Raw genomic sequence first — 16,156 nt, 5'->3', positions numbered from 1 at the left:
ATCACGCTGTCATATGTGGATAAGAATTTGTTTCCTGGTTATATACCGCACTGGAAAAATCAGTTCTGTATCATGTAGTTTAATGTGTGTCAGTGTATCAGTGTTAGAAACATACATGTTAGACCAAAACCACTGCTGGTAATAGGTGCCTGTCATTCAGTAACTGGTGTCACTGGCCGTAGTACATTCAACTTTTGATTAGTATAAGAATACTTTTGTAGGGGTAATAAAGCTTTTTTTTTTTTTTTTTTTTTTTTTAGGGTCAGATGGTTTGCTAACATCCGTTAACAATAACCATCCTATTAAATGTGGCCAGCTTGGTGACCTCAAAGTGCCGGTAGCCATTAAAGCTAATTGCATTGTAATTATAAGGTTTTTTTTCTGGTTATCAGCAATCAGTGGGTATTTTTGTTTTACTATTTTATAAAGGATAGTGTGTGACTATAATTTCCAGTAGTGTATAAGTTTCTTCTTTGAGAAATCAAGTAGAACAACTACAAAAAATATAAAATAAAAGTAGTCCTAATCTTGTGACTAGAATTTTTATAGAAAGAGTGGTGGCCAATGGAGTTCTGAGAGGAAGCTCTAGGGGCTTTGATTTGTAGAAGGGTAAAAACATTAATCACTTCCAGCCTTATATGTTCTCAAGTCTCTTGTTGTTTTCTGCATACCTGTAGCATGTCCACAGTGTCTTTTTCCCTGAGGGTATCTGCATTTTTGAAACCTTTAAGTGTTTTATATATACTTACAATTACTTGCAACTGTTTGGGGGTCTTTTGGCCATAGTTAAAGATATCTATACCTCATAGATTGACAACCACTGTACTTATCCTAGTTTGGATGCATGAATTTAAAAAATACTGTTCATCTTGTAAAGTAGATGTAATATACTTCATGTCCACATTTGTTCAGCTTGCCTTTCACATGGCAAAGTTTTTTTGCAAAAAGGTCAACTTTTTAATATTTTTGTTGATAAGATTTCTGAGATAATGTTCTAAGTCATTTAACTTTTTACTTGTCTCAGGTAAATGTTTTAAAAAGCACTTTTTATACTTTTGTGCCAATATTTGAGTTTTTCAATTTCTGTTCAAATATGGTATATTGGTTTGTGCTCAACATCAAACACTATAAAATATGTTGAAAATCATAGTTATCATATTTTGATACAAATATTTCAGTAAACTTTTTATTCCACTTTCTATTGTATTCTGTTCTCAACACCTAAAATATGTTTATGGTGTATAATTGTCACCTGAGCAGGACAACAGCACTGTCTATATAGTGCCCATTTGTTCTGCTGTCTCTGGAAACAATCATGAAAGATTGTTTCCAGGGACAGAATTTTAAAATCTTTATGCAGCCTTAGGTTGTAAAGCCCCATCGGGTAATATCCTCTTTTCCTCATTGTTTGTTGCTATTAAATACACAGGTTTGTCATGTGCATCTCCTATTTATTATACTGTTTAATATGTTGGTGCTTTATAAATAATGATTACAATATTGTATAACTTTAAAGTGAGCCATGTATTATGTATAAAATAAAGGTTTAATAAAGGTTTAAGCCTTCCACTTAGCTTCTTGAAAGGTTTGATTACAAATAAAAGCACTTAATAAATGCTTCCGTGTCTAAGCATCACTAATCCTTTAACATAGGATAAAGTAGTAAAATGCACACCAGAGACAGGTATAAAGGCACTTGTGTAATGAACCTAACTATGATGTCTGGGAGTGGAGACTTCCACGCTTTGATAAAAATTAAGGGGCTTTGGTTGGACTTTGAAGTATCTGTGAGGGACTGGTCATGTTGGTATGAGCTGTTGGGCGACTGGTTTTACTGGTATAACAGCTGGTTATGGGCCCCTCAGCAACTGGTTATTGGATTCCCAGCTGTTCTGTCTCTCCCTATACTGGAATTTCTGGTGTCTGCCCAATTTGAGTTAACCCTTTGTAATTTGCAATTCTTTAAATAACTGCATTCCATAAATTAGGAAATGAACACAATGCTAAGCACGAATCTTATATTTAGTCTCCAGTATAGGTTTTTGATATAAATGGTTTTGTAGATTGAGAGTGGTTTCACTTTCGCTCTAGTGCTCTTTTGTGTCCTTATATAGTCTAAAATAATAAAGTTTTCTTTTCTTTTTTGCTGAACAGAATGCAAGGAATTCAAAAGAAAATAATTTTATCATACTGCAAAAATTATCTCCTTTCTCTTTGTGCAAATTAAAAAGTTCCTACTTGGACAATTGGACAGCCTATTATATATTAAAAATGTTTCACCCTGGAAATCTATATCATTTATTTGTTTTTTATATCAGTCCTCCAACCTTTTTGTACTGACGGCTGGAATCATATGGATTTCTTAACACCTACTTGTTAATAAACATTTAAATCGGTAGTCATCAAACCTTCTGGCTGTATTTTTACTATCCTTTCTTGTTCCCGTGCTCTAAATATTAATAAAAGACATCTATGTTTCCTGCCATTGGCATATAAAAGATTGTAAATTATGCTATGCCCCCCTTTTGATATGAGATCCCATACTTGGGAAACTGCAGGATTCCCAGACATACCCACCTTCTCACTTTCGTATACAGAAAATCTTACATAATAAATAAAAATGCAGATTTTACAATGTTTGCCATGTAAAGCATTTTAATTGAATACTTACTTCCTTGGCATTTTACATGTTATTGTTTACATAGATTACATCCATCAGAACAGGCTTTTGTGCTCCTCCACAAGGTTTTTGTGACCCTGTGTTGTATTTTAAAAGGTTTTGGCTGAGGTTAATTTTAAAGAAGTTTGATTACAATAAACGACTGATCGCGGTGATTTCAGCTCAGCTGCAGAGTTTTCTCGATAGTCAGCTTTTTACCTGGTTATACTCTCTGAAACAAGATTTGCTATCTACAGTGACAAAATTTAAAGGAATTTTTATCACCATATAGAAGTCTTTTCCCTTTCTCTAACATTAAAGCAAAGACAGCAGTAGAAGTTTTAAAAGATTCAGCATGAAAAAATGTGGACACTTTGATCTGTCTATACGTGCCATCTAATACCTTAGTTTTATAGGAGTTCGATAACCCATATTCAATTCTGATTTTCACACTGCTACAAATGTCAAACTTCTTCTGGACGCAGTCCGTTATGGTGGTTTTCAATGACAATAGAACTAATGTATGGAGTGTACACAGCACTGTACGCTTCTATAGAGAGGAGAATGAGAGGGAGGCAACCCGCCATGTCCTCACCATGAGAAATTACTGTGGTCGTCCCTGACATTGGGAGACCACCATACACACACTAGATATTCACTTGAGACAGTCCTGAACAGTTATCTCAGATGCCAGTTATATGGCATGCACATAGCTTAATACTTGGTGACATCCAACCTGGTGTGCCTCCTTCCATACCTTACAGAGTGCTAGTTCTATAGTAGGGTGCACAGTTCTGGAGCTGGTTGACCAGGTATGAATTTCAGGTATGAACTTCAACATGTAACATTTAAGAATTGGCAAGGATCTTTACTCGTAGGATTGTCAGGTTCGATTTTAGAATCAGTTGAATACTCCCTGCATAGGTAATGAAAGGTTTGTTATCCCACATTGTATTTTGCATTTATGGTTTAGATATACTAATTGCATTTATAAAGTACTAGGTACCTGCATGCCAAGAGTTCTTTGATTAAATAAATGTGTCCTTGTAACAAGTATTTTATGTGTTTACAATTCTTTGTAGTTATTTTAGCGGTAGACATTAGTGTAATCATTTTATTCATCAACTATTTTTTGTACATCTATAAAAATCTGTAAATGAGGTCATTTAATGACATTGTTTAGAAGACATGCATTTGTTTCAGTCTGTTTTTGCTGTAGTGACTCATTTTGCTTCGTCTCGCCAAAACCAGGAGTTGATATTTTGGGAATGTGTTCTGATTACTGTCCGAGATAATAAAAAACCAACAACTTTGCACCTGGAACTTAGTAATAAATGCCTTAGAAAAGGTTACTTTTTCTGAACCTAATGTATTCTGGGTAAATCCTTCAATAGTTTATTTAGCAGTACTGTAATAAAAATAAATTGCTAAAAATTTTCAATGTAGACAAACTTTTTTTTTTTTTTTTTTTGCATTTGAGAACTGAATAGGAAGCCTACAAGGTTAAAAGAGTACTTCAACAATTGTACTTTTGTTGCCTGAACAATGTGCTGTGACAATGTATGAGCATATCTTTTTTAGGTGGAATTATTCTGAGCTTTGATTGCAAGTACATCATTTATGATTTTAAATATTTCACAGAATTGACCTGTTATTAGATGATGTATAACAACTGTGTTCATCCTAAAACGCCTCATACAACAGTAATGGGCTGTACACAGTAATGTATCTATATACCCCTTAAAACAGTAAAATAGCTTTAAAACAAGCCACCCCTGACCTATCTAGCTGTTTTAATTTTGAAGTTCTTCATCAAAAGATGACCACAAATACTTTATGAAGACTTATTTTAAATGATTTTAGCAGCTTACAAACACATTATTTTTGTTTTCAGTAAAACTCTGGCAGCCTGACAAGATCTCCTATACATAGAAAAACACTGAGCTTGTGTGATGAACTTTGACAATTCTAGATGCAGTTTTTGTTTAAGCAGGCATTTTTCCTGTTTTTGCAGGCATGACAGAGAGGACATAAGGAAAAAAAGCATGTAAATCCCCTATTTATAATAAAGCATTTAGTTATGTTTAAAGTTATAAAGCAGTTTTTTTGTTTTTTTGCAGTTCAAAAACACCTCTACTGCATACTGAGAAGTTATTTAGAAATTGTCATATATTCATATCATTCATGTTGTGGACATTGGGCCACTTCAATTCCCCAATAGGGCAGTATATGTTGGAAGAAAGGTGACATTTAGTGCAATTACACTTATTTTGGTAATGTAGAACCCACTTTCAGTTTTCCTAACTTGTCACTAAACCTGGGAGGTAATGGCAACATGAAATCCGTGGCGCCTCTACTCTACCTGACATGTAAATCCTATGAAAAAGTTGCATTTTTCTGCCAGGCCTGCACGTTCACATTGCACCCTGGAGCACAGTTTAAAATGGATCGTTCAGCAAGTTCTGCAACACATTCCTAACATTTTATAATATTTAACAGCCATAAAACTGTTCAAGAAAAGGCCAAATTGTACTATCAAAAAGCATCTGTTACAGGCAGGAGAGACCAGTCAGACTGTACATTGTAACTTTATAGGAAGTCACAAGGTGAGAGGCTAATCTGTCACTTGTAAACACAGTTTGGGCAATATATAGCTGACCAGGTATATGTAGCTATTTTATATTATATTAAGCCTTGAGTAGATGTCAGATGACTGATTTCTGGAAATTATTTTTGTAATTGACAGATGAACAAATCAGTGCTGCACACACTGCATCGTTCTGTTCTGTGGAGAGTTGGGGAATGAGCGAGCATTGCTCTCCCTCATAGGAAAGCACAGTGTTTGTTCATCCATCTGGCATCAGGGGACCACAGTACACCTCTGACCTCTTCTGTTGTTTATATTATTGGGGTTGAAGGCTTCTTTTGTACTGGTCGTGCCTACACACTGTGCTCCTATAGAAAAAAATCAGGCTGTACAATGAGTGTCTTAAAGTGTGGCCCTATGCAATCTTATGAGGGTGCATTGCTCAGGTACAGCCATTGCTGAAGAAGATTTTTGCCCATAGAAGGTTAAATAACGAGGAGGGCTGTGGCTGTTGTGTTCTAAGTAAGCAGCTAAATGTAGGCTCTGGGATAGATTAGGTGTTGATGGATTAGTGTAATTTGTTCTATAAATAAAACCACACATGCAGATGTAAATGTTTTTGGACTAATATTTGTTCTACATTGATAGCGAAGAAAAATGTGTCTTTAAGGAATGAAGGTATCTAAATGAAAAATACTTTTGGGAATTTTTAAACAAGCACTACAAAACCATCTGTTTCTTTTATATTCACAAGTATTTGAATTTATAAAACTTTTAAAAGCATTCAGGCATGAGTATGTCTGTCCAGTTTGTCTGAATGTGTGTTATCTGTATTTAGGGCATTTCCTGTGTGGTTTAGTCAGAAAGAATTTACAATTAGAGTTTGGTTCCCAGCATCCATTTTTTTTATTATTGCCTTGATCAACTGCATTGTAAACGTTTTTCTTTGTAAACTGGGTGTGTTTTTATGTTGGTGAATATCTTAGTAAATAAAACACCCGCTCCAGAGCAGGGCAGTCTCATAGTTGTTTTAGTGTTGTTTGGCTTCAGTTTGTGTTTCCCTCTGTGTGCTTAAAGCATACCATGTTTCCTAAAGCTTGCTGAATGCCAATGGGAACAAAGCCTTGCATGGGAGTTGATGGGGTCAGTAGGTTACACAAGAAAGATAACATTGTTTGTCCTGTTTTTTAATTTATCGAACAAACAATTAAAAGGGCACTGCATTTCAAAAAGTGCCAAATTAACATCCACGATGTCGGGAAAACTGGAATATAATATATATTTTTTGGGGGGTTTAGTTAGGGTTTAAGGTTAAGGTCAGAAAAATGTGTTTAAAAAAAAAAAAAGTTTATTTATTAAAAACGCTTTTTGGAGTATCCGTACTTCTGAATTGCATCAGCTAATGCTCAGCATATATTTATAATATAAGGAGATCATTAGAGAAGAGTGATCTGGCCCATAGTACATGGTAGTAATGTTTCTGGGAGATGACTATCTCCTTCATACCAACAGGAACTATCCCAGATAAATTATGGGGTGGGATTGAGGCCACACAACATATTTCTTGTAGGAACAGCACTTCCCTTCTAGGAGTTACCTGAAAGTGCCTGGCCTTCTAATCAAATCATGAGAGGTAATGTGTAACATCCAGCCTAACCACTGGTAGCAGTTTTGGTTTCCTTATTAGTGAAACAACTTACTTTAGTTCTGATAACCAAATGTAGTTTTAAATTTTGTAAATAAATCTAAAAATGTTTGTTTTGAAAGGGTTGTGAAAAGTTAAAAATCCTATCCGGTTACTCTTTTTTTTTTTTCCCTCTTCTTGTCATAAAGATATAAGAGGGCATCCCCCAGGAGATGCATGTCAAACAAAAATATTTGTCTTAGTTGTGTTTGGTGTGAGGAAGGAGGTATACCTCTGGTTTGAATTTCACTTTCAGAGTTTAGAGATTTCCCCTTACTTCCTGTCCTGCTGACTGTTCAGGAAGTGAGCAGAACTCTCCAGCAGTAACACAGAAATATAAAATATAAAGTTTTTCTTTATTAAAATGGAACTAAAGTTCCACTTTTACAAATGCACGATCAGGCATGCTATGGTATGTCCCTTTCTGCAATACTGACCTGCTGATAATACACATGGGAGTTCATTCATCCCCAGCACTTGCAAGAGAAGCCAAGATTGCTGGGTTTCCCTGACAACCAAAGCTGATGTTACGCATGTGCACCTTAGCTTTGTCGCTAGGAACTCTGAGCGATTAGGCAGGTAAGGCACAATTTTTTAGAAGGAAAATTATTTGATTGGGAAATGGAACAATCCTGGCTTTCTCTGCATGTGCCAGGGATGAATGAACTCCCACATACCTGTCCGGGAATTACATCATTACAGCATAGCCAAATAATATGGCCAGAGATCTTCTCTGAGAGGAAGAAGAGAAGGAAGATGGCGGGCCCTACCATCGATAGGTGAGTCGCAGTGGAAGGCTAAAACCCTTGACAGCCTTCTGTCCGAGTCTCTGTTACAGCATTTCCTCCCACCTTACTTATGGTAAAACCTTTGTTAGCATAATAGAAAATGAAAGAAAAAATCTCTAAGGGAGCCCTGGATAGCAATTATTATTATTATTGTTAAACAGGATTTATATAGCGCCAACATATTACGCAGCGCTGTACATTAAATAGGGATTGCAAATGACAGACTAATACAGACAGTGATACAGGAGGAGAGGACCCTGCCCCGAAGAGCTTACAATCTAGTAGCAATAAAAACATGAAATACATTCTAACCATCTGCACTTCATAACAAAAATAAAAAAGGCTTTTACTTGACATACACTTTTAGGTTCATCAGAGTAAAATTTGGGCGACTCCACTGATGGCACTTGGAAAATGCTAGTTGAATGGCTGTGTCTAGGTTTAGTGTTGTAGATTCACAGATCCATAACAAGCATACGGCAAATAAATAAAAAAGTTGTAAATCCCTGTATCTGCACCTATCCTGGCCTGAACCAACATCTTCCGAAGGTGCAGGTTAGCAGATGTCAGGGCTGTATTCCTTGACCAGGTTTCTTTTAATTCACCATAGGTAATGTTTTACCATATTACATCTCTGGTATTCCAAGATAATGAAAGGGAGATGAGAAGGTGCCACATTTCCAAAATTGTAAATGCTGTAATCTGTATATAACCTTGCAGGCTGTTGTGTGTGCAATAGTAGCACTTTGCCCTTCCTTTACCTGTTTACATATCACTTCAAGCACTGGTAAAGCATTCTCCTTATCACAGAACTTTCTTAGCTCTGATCCCTCTGTTGACATTCAGAAGTTCAATGTGTCTGATCTCATACTCATAGAAAGTAACCATAAAAGATTGTCTATAGACATTTGTCATCTATTGGCTGATCACATTTGTATGTAGTTTAATTCCTTCTATTACATTTTGTGTACATAACTGAGCACTGCACAAAAAGGTGCCCCCGCCATCCCTGTAAGGAGTACAGCAGGTTGGTGTAACTAAAAACTAGAAATCGCTCTACATCATTGCAGAAGGTAAAGGTGTTCAAGTTGTGGTAACTAACCCTCAGCAACCACCAACAATTGTACCTTCCATAGAATACTGCAATTAGAACAAAAGTATGGTTGCTATATCTTATTAAACATTTTGCATTCTTCTGTTTGACTTGCTAGAAAATTCTTATAATTATAAATGTGGAATGTCTGTAAATCAGTACTAGAGGACCTGGTGGTTTTGTAGCACTTTTTTAGTATGTATTACTGTATTTGAGTGATGTCTTGAATTTTTGGGGCATTCTGTATGTAGGCCTGTGCTGTAATCCTTTAGTCTGGTATTCATGTAACATCTCCCTCCTGAATGTGCCAGCTGTCTGGGAGCAGGTGAAGAAACCCAATCTAGCTGCCCCCCTTGCCTTCAGCTACAACATGTGTTGAGCGTTTCCTCCCTCAGATTCATTTGGTCCTCACACTGTTATGCTGGGATGCTCACTGCTTCAACCAAGGGTTTTGTGTTCAGGTGTGCCTATGGGGAGAAGTCTGGTAGTTCAGGATTGCCTTCTGCTGTAAAAACCTCCGAGCTGTGCCTGCTCTGCGGTAACCCTAAGGCTGGATGTAATGAGTGGCCTTGCCAGAGTAAAGTTCGCATTGTAAAAGCCATGACTTCCTTTTGCACCTCATGATTAGTCCTTAACTGTAACTGGCGGCTATTGGTACTATAGTTAGGTTTAAATCAATTGTTGGCAGATTTATACCTGAGGTTAGCTGAATTCTTTGAGTGTGTGTTGTATGACCTCTCTGTTTACAGTGGCCGTATGTTTGCTTAGAGGTGGGGGTTGGAGCCTTGCTGACTATACAGGGATCATTTACCTCTGGGTGACAGAGGTTTAGGCTGCTCACTGAATGCAGAGATCTCACCTGTTATCATGAGTATCTACGACTACAGGAAATTTCTTCAAGGCCTAAATAACCTTAAAGGTATGTATGCATTCCTTCTCATTCTTCTCGTACAATATTCATTGTGAGTCTGCGCTGTGGTTTACCAATGGCTATATTCTATCTGTGAATATGTATTTTGCATGTAGCCTGTGTTTTTGTTTAGTTTTTTTTTTGTATAAAATATATATTTGCATAGTCCTCTGTGTGTATTGTTTCAATAGGTTTGTTTGAAAAGGTGTTTGACCACAGATGACTGACAAAATATAGTATTTGTCTTACCAGATACATATTCACATGTATACAAAATCTGCACATCCTGAAAACCAATATAGTGCTTTTATCATAAATGTAAAGCTCATACTATTTCACTACACATTTTATCAAGAACAATAAGAATGGCATCTGTAATATATATTAGAAGCTTTCATTGTTGCACACTACATACTCCATAACTGTATCATTGTAGTGTAACATAAACAGCATGGCTAGAATGAAGTCTTCTGTGCCCATGGTACTTTATTCATTGCTACTATGAGATGTGCTTAGTATGTGCAGCTGCTAGTCTTCTGGCAATTTTATAATTGGTATTTTGGTAGATTTGACAGATACATGTAATCAAATGGGCTGTATGTAATCTGTTTTTGGAAGACATAAGGAGAAATCGGCACCTAGACAATCTGTAAACAAGAACAAATATGGACAGATGATAAAAACAACAAAACTGCCTAATTTCCCCTCTATGCAATTTAACTTTAATTTACATTATTAGCCTGCTAATACCCTGATATGTTTTGCTTTGTTCTATAATGTAAATGTACACACGATCAGCTTCCCTATGACACAATGATGTGCCTTTCTGTCTTCACTCTATTGTACCCGCCGATCTCTGGTCTGCATTGCTGTCTCGTATATCAGCACAGGCTCAGATAACTCTGAACCCTGTCTCTACTTTTCTCTCCTGGATGAAAGCTTTGTGAATGGACAATATTTGAGCAAAGCCAACCACTGACTCTATCAAGTTGTAACATTTGTCAGCCTGAGAGGACTCTTTTTTTTCTTCTGTGTTTGTGTATCAGATATTTCCAGTATGCACGACATCTGTGTACCACATACGTTTCCTGCTGTGTATTTATATTTTCTATCTCGCTGTACATATGTGTGTGTCTTCACCATCCTTCTATAGGCAATAATGTATCCCCAGCACCTAGATCTTGTGTCTGTGGTCACTTTTACCTTAGTAATAATGTGGGAGTCCTTTCTTATGGTCACTGGTACTTGTTAGTGCTCTCTTTGGATTTGTTAATGCCATTTCTCTTTACTGTTTTATATGCTCTCTTTTACCCTTTGGTATTTGCACTTTCTTTTTGGCTTCTCCACCTTTTTTCTATTGCTCTTACTTGGTAATTGTTTTTTTGCAAACTTTTCCTGTTTTGGTCACTGTTCAGTCCTTTAGTAAAAATGTTGTCCTTTTTTTTTCCTTTTTGAGTCTAGTGTTCTTAAACATGGGTATCATCATATCATGGGATATGGGTAACATACTGTTTTCTGATATGAAATTGACTCCAGATGTTATTCATGCATGTTGCATCTTTTTGAGATGTAAGCAAACAACATGGAAATTTAGAATCTATTTATGTCAGTAGAACCTCTTTGGACCAACACCCTGCAGTATACCTGAAAGTATTCTGCACACTGTGTTGCCTGTCCTCTGACCTACAGCTTTTCTTATAAATGGGTTGAATAGAAGCCTGTAAATAGGGATAAGCAGCATATCTAAAACCATAAGGCAACTTTACCCTGGTCCCTCTGCTTTTCACTTCGCAGACCCCCATGTTGGTCAGGCCAGTAAAGAAAATCTGTAATGACAAGGGGCTGCTGCTGTTTTTCTTTTTCCAATCCTGCTAATTACCTGGCTTTCTTTGTCTTCAAAACTTCAAAAATTGTTAACTGATCTGAGAAATTTGGTGAAGTTAGAACACTACCTATTTGTTTCTTGACAGGGCTTCAGAAATCATTGAAACCATTGTTGAGTTATGACAGCCTGCTAGCATTGTCAGAAAGGGAGATCAGCAGTGTTAGCCTCCATATTCCTTTACTACAAGGTATTGAAGCTGCCATTACTGACAACGTCTTAAAATTAAAGATCAATTAATGCGTTTGTAGTCCTATGGCGTCAGTATTTTATGTCACTGCCCTAAAAGCAGATTTGATGTTCTGACTTTCCTCATCTGCATGCTTGTTTCAGCTCAGTTCCTATTCAGAAAGAGATATTAGCAGTGGCAGCCCCCATATTTACGGCATTACAGATCTTCTTTAATAAACTAATAAGAGTCTCTGAAGGTGTGGGGGCTCAGTCCATTTTAAATGCTGCAGCTCAGTGTGGGTCTGAAATGGCCTTTTTCTGTTTATCAGCTGATAGTTTTGACATTCTCTTTTCACCTGTTGTTCTGAGCATTCATTTATTGCGGGCTTACTTTGGATAGACCGGTTTCTAAAATGTATACTTTAACTTCCTATACTGTTATGTCAGTGTTTGTTTTGTTTCTCATTCATGGCCCTGTTACTCTTTTTAATACATTTGAATGAATTCCTCCTCATTGGGTTTTTGGTAATTGTGCCCTAACATTTACATGTCCTTTATATCTGTATGTAGCCTTTTTGTTAAAGCTTGTTACTCACATATATCATAGCTGGCTGCATGGACTGTTTTATAAAATTACTGTGTCTGGCCTCTTGCGTGTCCTCTGTCACGTGCTTTTCTATAGCCAACAACTCAAGGTGTCCCTATGAGATAAGAAAAGAGCTCCTCTCAGTATTGGTGCAAGTCTTTTAGAAACATTTGGCTGAATGTTACTAGCATTACCAGAACTTTCTTAGTTGTAACACCTTGTTTGGAGTAGGAACAGCCTTATCCTATGCATTGTGTTAAAAATAATATATAGTTCTGTGGTGATTTAACAGTTAGTTAGAGAACATCTAAGGTCACAGTCCTCACATTAGGAACTAATAAAGCCCAAGAAGCACACAATCACTAAGTGTATGTCTGTGTTTATATATTATAAAGTATATATTTGCAATTGATCTTAGACATACGTCAGATGATTCTCTTCTGATAATCACTTCAGGGCTGATATCGGACGAGAATCTGACGTGTGTACAGCACTTGTCATTCATGAATCCGTCCTGGCGGATCCATGAACGATTGTTTTAGAAGTGAAGGGGGGAGAGAGAGCACAGTGGGGTGCCGCCCCGTTGTTCTCTCCCTCCCCTCCCCATAGAGCAGAATGGTGCGGTATGCACAGTGCTCATTCATTCATCTTTCAATCTTTTGGTGTTGGAAAGAATTTTGAAAGATCCTTTCCAACAACAAATATTGCACGTGTGTACGCAGCCTTACCTTGAAAAAGTGTTTATTTATGTAGCACAGCTAAACTCCTAAAATACCCAGGCAGATAGTTCTTATAACTAAACCATACAGAGAAGCAATAGAAGAGGAGAAAATGCCTACAAATGCTTATAAACAGTTTTCTTACAATATATTCACTTCAGTAGGGCTTTGTGAGCATTTAAAAGAGTGTTTATGGGTGTTTTATAAGTGACCAAATGCTCCATCATGTGTTTTATTTACAGCCAAAAAGTGCAATGCTCTTAAACTCTGTTTATACTGACATATTGGAATGAATGGAAAGTTCACACATGGGTGTCTGAATGCTGGGGAAAACATTTGTGTAAAGGAGGCCCTAAAAGATCTTTTTTTTCACTAGGTGGATTCTACAGCCATGTTGTAAAATGTAAAGCCATCTTAAGTAGCAAGTGACTAAAATGTAGGGATATATGTATAAGTAGATGAGAATCAACACGAGTATACTATTGCCCATGTATAAATGGCTATTTCTGTTGTCTGAATATTGGGTACCAGGGGCATTACTAGGACTGTAAAAGATCCAATGAAAACCTGGGCACTCTAAGGGGAACAGTGAGGAAGAAAAAATAAAAACCAAAAAAATGCCTTTTTCTTGTTCTGTTAGTGAGAGTTCTTATAAACACACACATAAACCCCAACACTGTCATTTTTAAATACTGAATCTCTTTTATTGCATGCTTTTCTGCATATAAAAGACAAAATCTGACAAAGTGTATTATACTACCTTCAATTAAAGCTTCACCTTAAAATAGTCTGGGTCTAATTGACAGGCAGTACCCGTTGGAACAATGAACACTTTGGTCAGAAATATCATCATATAGAGTGCAGGGGTTACAGAATTGTCAAGGTGTAGTGGTCAGGAGTAGGTCACATACAGTCCAGCTACTTAGCATTGCCAACATTATGTAGTGTAAAGAGTACGTAACATATGGCAGTGCATTGTAAAATCCTGACTGTTGCAATTTGTATGCTGTCCACTACACTCTGTATAATGGCTACAGCTGTCTTCACACTGGGCTACACATTACCTACTTCTGACTGCTGAATACTGTTTCCTGTGGAATACATAATACATATATGCTGACCACTCACATGTTGCAGCCTTATAGCGTGAGCATTGAAGGAATTGTTTATGTAGGCCCTCGCTGCATAATTATCTGTAAATTGATTTGTATGGTCAGATTGCAATGCATGACCAGTTTACTTGCATTTCCAAAAAGTTATTTTGTAAAGCAGGAATTTGTCAGCTTTTTCCATTTAGACAGATATTCTTTCACATATGTTTTCGCATTTAAAAATTGAATAATCATACTCATTGCGCATGTGGGTTTCCTGTACTTGAATAATTTCAGCATTATTGTTTCTGAGAGTGTTTAGGTTTGAGGAATAATCAGTCTGCCAAGGACTATCCTTTGTCTGTGGGTAGCGTACTGTCTGCTGCCAAAATAAAAAAAACTACCAGAAACGTCTGCCAATGTCAGACAATTACCTTAATGTAATAAAGAAGTTATAAGTTCAAAACCTGTCAGTGTGGCTGCCTTCACAGCTTATATCTTAATGCAGTCTGTTTTCTTCCCCAGCAAGTCTTTGTTATCATGTATTCTTGCCTGGTAACACTTTCCTGGGGCTGCTAATATGGAAGTGTATTATTATATGGAATTCATCTGAGTGTTCCCGTACCCCCATAATAAAAAAGGCAAGGTTTAAGTTGAAAACACATTTGTAGGTGAATATTCAGTTACCATATAGAGGTTAACATATTAGAATTCTGGTGACAGAAGAGTGCAGAGGTAAGACTTCTCTCTGTGGCGGTACAGATGACTGTACAGACTGCATTCCTGCTTTGTTACCAGCAGAGAGCTCTGGTACTCTACCAATGATCACAGCCAGCTCTGCTCGGAATGATGTCACACTCATATTTATACAACAACTGAACTAGTGCACACAAAAAGAATGCCTTTCACACATGTATAAATAAGAGAACAAGTGTTACAATATACAAGAGAGACTGTCTGTCTAGGATTAGCGTTTTAAATTATAATTCAAAGTTTTCTTCTTACATTTTTAAACATAGTAGGACATTTTTTTCCAGCGGTGTCTTATTGGAAGATTTCCCTGAACTCTTTGTCCTGTAGACACAACAGGAAGTCTTTCCAAAATAGAGAATTCAAATGAAAATTGTCACTTGAATAAGTATTCCAATTTGAATATTAACCATTTGTTCTCATAATTTGGGGTTTTTACTGATCTCTAGAACATTGAATCACTTCATGCAGTTTGGCGGGTCCAAATGTAGTCCCACATTTATGGACTTTTTAAAGATTTGCAATTTTAATTTTTGGGGGTTTTGATATGTCACAAGCTCCTGTTTACACCGTCAGCTGCCCTAGGGGCAAGTGGTTACCACTGCTCTTATTTATTCAGGGAGTAAGCATTTGCCATTCAGGTAAACTATGGTTTCTGCCAGGGCTAACTATGGTAGGGCATTTAGCTACTCTGCGGAACTGAAGTTTCACCTTAAAACTTTGGAATCAGGCAGGAAAGGACAATCTGCCTGCTGCAATAAGCTTTCCTATTGATACCCAACATACCCAGGCTTCCCTTGTGGTTGTTGAAAATCAATGAACTCCCACACATCTGCACAGGAGTTATGTGGTCCCGGCCTGGCCGATCAAGAGGCCTTCCTTTTTGCTTCGAAATTGGTGCTTGGAAGTTGCTGGAAACATGCAGAGATTTTAGTCCATATCCAGATGATCACATCACACAAGTTGCTGCAAATTTGTTCACTGAACTTCCGTGATGTGAATCTCACCACCTCCCAAAGGTAGTCTTTTGGATTTGAGATCTGGTGACATTTTGAAGATTTGGAGTCTTTTAGAGTGTAATGAACCCATTGCCATATTCAAGAAACTAGTTTAAGATTACTTGAACTATGGACTAATTTGTGACATAGGACATTATCCTGCTGCAATTACCCATCTAACAATGAATTCATGGTGGTCCTAAAAAGATGGACGTGGTCAGCAGCAATACTACTCTGT

The 16,156-nt window shown here is 37.0% G+C and overlaps 1 protein-coding gene and 1 long non-coding RNA gene across 16 annotated transcripts in view; one reads left to right on the top strand and one right to left on the bottom strand.

The window, feature by feature from the left end:
* Positions 1-16,156, top strand: part of MACF1 (microtubule actin crosslinking factor 1) — a 150,401-nt gene that overhangs the window by 25,617 nt on the left and 108,628 nt on the right. The window lies entirely within an intron of this gene.
* LOC140335334 (uncharacterized) overlaps positions 1-16,156 on the bottom strand; it is a 45,239-nt gene that overhangs the window by 26,360 nt on the left and 2,723 nt on the right. The window contains exon 2 of one of the 3 annotated variants that reach the window (XR_011921683.1): positions 12,371-12,475. The exons of the other annotated variants lie outside the window; for them this stretch is intronic. This is a non-coding gene — a long non-coding RNA (uncharacterized lncRNA). The remainder of the gene's footprint in view (positions 1-12,370; positions 12,476-16,156) is intronic. 3 annotated transcript variants of the gene reach the window in all.

Source organism: Pyxicephalus adspersus, chromosome 1 (assembly GCF_032062135.1).
Source record: "Pyxicephalus adspersus chromosome 1, UCB_Pads_2.0, whole genome shotgun sequence".
Classification (NCBI taxonomy): Eukaryota; Metazoa; Chordata; class Amphibia; order Anura; family Pyxicephalidae; genus Pyxicephalus; species Pyxicephalus adspersus.
Note: the sequence above shows the minus strand (reverse complement) of the source record. Positions and strands in the feature narration are given on the sequence as shown.